The following is a 3,295-nucleotide window of genomic DNA, read 5'->3' on the forward strand; positions in this document are numbered from 1 at the left end:
AGCGGCTGCCGCGGCTGGAACGCCTGCCGCGCCTGCCGAGACTGGAGGGGCTGCCGCGGCTGGAGCGGCTGGGGCGGCTGCCGCGGCTGGAGCGTCTGGAGCGTCTGCCGCGTATGCCACGGATGGAGCGGCTGCCGCGGCTGGACCGGCTGCCGCGGTTGCCGCGGCTGGAGCGGCTGGAGCGGCTACCGAGGCTGGAGTGGCTACCGCGGCTGGAGCGGTTGCCGCGGCTCGAGCAGTACAGTGAGTCCAGAGAGTGCACTGTCACCTTTGGGGATGCACTGCATTGTCTGCAGAGAGTGCCCTGGCACCACTGGGGATGCACTGCAGTGAGTCCAGAGAGTTCACTGGCACCACTTGGGATGCACTGCAGTGAGTCCAGAGAGTGCACTGGCACCAGTGGGGATGCACTGCAGTGAGTAAAGAGAATGCACTGGCACCATTGGGGTTGCACTGCAGTGAGTACAGAGAGTGCACTGGCACCACTGGGGATGCAGTGCAGTCAGTCCAGAGAGTGCACTGGCACCAGTGGGGATGCACTGCAGTGAGTTAAGAGAATGCACTGGCACCTTTGGGGTTGCACTGCAGTGAGTCCAGACAGTGCACTGGCACCACAGGGGATGCAGTGCAGTGACTACAGAGAGTGCACTGGCACCACTGGGGATGCAGTGCAGTGAGTCCAGAGAGTGCACTGGCACCACTGGGGATGCAGTGCAGTGAGTCCAGAGAGTGCACTGGCCCCACTGGGGATGCAGTGCAGTGAGTTAAGAGAGTGCACTGGCACCACTGGGGATGCAGTGCAGTGAGTCCAGAGAGTGCACTGGCACCACTGGGGATGCACTGCAGTGAGTCCAGAGAGTGCACTGGCACCACTGGGATGCAGTGCAGTGAGTCCAGAGAGTGCACTGGCACCACTGGGGATGCACTGCCGTGAGTGTAGAGAGTGCACTGGCACCGCAGCGGTTGCACCCCGGTGTTTTCAGAGAGTGCAGTGGCACCACTGGGGATGCAGTGCAGTGAGTCCAGAGAGTGCACTGGCACCACTGGGATGCAGTGCAGTGAGTCCAGAGAGTGCACTGGCACCACTGGGGATGCACTGCAGTGAGTCCACAGAGTGCACTGGCACCACTGGGATGCAGTGCACTGAGTCCACAGAGTGCACTGGCACCACAGGGGATACACTGCAGTGAGTCCAGAGAGTGCACTGGCACCACTGGGGATACACTGCAGTGAGTGCAGAGAGTGAACTGGCACCGCTGCGGTTGCACCCCGGTGTTTTCAGAGAGTGCAGTGGCACCACTGGGGATGCAGTGCAATGAGTCCAGAGAGTGCACTGTCACCACTGGGGATGCACTGCAGTGAGTCCAGAGAGTGCTCTGGCACCACTGGGGATGCAGTGCAGTGAGTCCAGAGAGTGCACTTGCACCTTGGGGATGCAGTGCAGTGAGTCCAGAGAGTGCATTGGCACCACTGGGGATGCACTGCAATGAGTCCAGAGAGTGCACTGGCACCACTGGGGATGCAGTGCCGTGAGTCCAGAGAGTGTATTGGCACCACTGGGGATGCACTGCAACGAGTCCAGAGAGTGCACTGGCACCAATGGCAACGCAGTGCAGTGAGTCCAGAGAGTGCCTTGGCACCACAGGGGATGCAGTGCAGTGAGTCCAGAGAGTGCACTAGCACCACTGGGGATGCACTGCAGTGAGTCCAGAGAGTGCACTGTCACCACTGGGGATGTAGTGCAGTGAGTCCAGAGAGTTCACTGGCACCACTGGGGATGCAGTGCAGTGAGTCCAAAGAGTGCACTGGCACCATTGGGGATGAACTGCAGTGAGTCCAAAGAGTGCACTGGCACCATTGGGGATGCACTGCAGTGAGTCCAGAGACTTCACAGGCACCACTGGGGATGCACTGCAGTGAGTCCAGAGAGTGCCCTGGCACCACTGGGAATGCAGTGAGTCCAGACAGTGCACTGGCACCAGTGGGGATGCACTGCAGTGAGTCCAGAGAGTGCACTGGCACAACTGGGGATGCAGTGCAGTGAGTCCAGAGAGTGCACTGGCACCACTGGGGATGCAGTGCAGTGAGTCCAGAGAGTGCACTGGCACCACTGGGGATGCACTGCCGTGAGTCCAGAGATTGCACTGGCACCACTGGGGATGCACTGCAGTGAGTCCAGAGAGTGCACTGGCACCACTGGGGATGCAGTGCAGTGAGTCCAGAGAGTGCACTGGCACCACTGGGGATGCACTGCAGTGAGTCCAGAGAGTGCACTGGCACCACTGGGGATGCACTGCAGTGATTCCAGAGAGTGCACTGGCACCACTGGGATGCAGTGCACTGAGTCCACAGAGTGCACTGGCACCACTGGGGATACACTGCAGTGAGTCCAGAGAGTGCACTGGCACCACTGGGGATGCACTGCCGTGAGTGCAGAGAGTGCACTGGCCCCGCTGCGGTTGCACCCCGGTGTTTTCAGAGAGTGCACTGGCACCACTGGGGATGCAGTGCAGTGAGTCCAGAGAGTGTACTGGCTCCACTGGGGATGCACTGCAGTGAGTCCAGAGAGTGCACAGTCACCAATGGGAATGCAGTGTAGTGAGTCCAGAGAGTGCACTGGCACCACTGGGGATGCAGAGCAGTGAGTCCAGAGAGTGCACTGGCACCTTGGGGATGCAGTGCAGTGAGTCCAGAGAGTGCACTGGCACCACTGGTGATGCAGTGCAGTGAGTTAAGAGAGTACAATCGCACCACTGTGGATGCACTGCAGTGAGTCCAGAGAGTACACTGGCACCACTGGGGATGCAGTGCAATGAGTCCAGAGAGCCACTGGAATTCTGGGGATGCACTGCAGTGAGACCAGAGAGTGCACTGGCACCACTGGGGATGCAGTGCAGTGAGTCCTGAGAGTGCAATGGCACCACAGGGGATGCACTGCAGTGAGTCCAGAGAGTGCACTGGCACCTCTGGGGATGCACTGCAGTGAGTCCAGAGATTTCACAGGCACCAATGGGGATGCAGTACTGTGAGTCCAGAGAGTACACTGGCACTACTGGGGATTCAGTTCAGTGAGTCCAGAGAGTGAACTGGCACCATTGGGGATGTAGTGCAGTGAGTCCAGAGAGTGCACTGGCACCAATGGGGATGCACCCCGGCAAGTCCAGAGAGTGCACTGTCACCACTGGGGATGCAGTGCAGTGAGTCCAGAGAGTGCACTGGCACCACTGTTCATGCAGTGCAGAGAGTCCAGAGAGTGCACTGGTACCACTGGGGATGCAGTGCAGTGAGTCCAGAG

This window comes from Anser brachyrhynchus, assembly GCF_964034855.1.
Source record: "Anser brachyrhynchus genome assembly, contig: SCAFFOLD_45, whole genome shotgun sequence".
NCBI lineage: Eukaryota > Metazoa > Chordata > Aves > Anseriformes > Anatidae > Anser > Anser brachyrhynchus.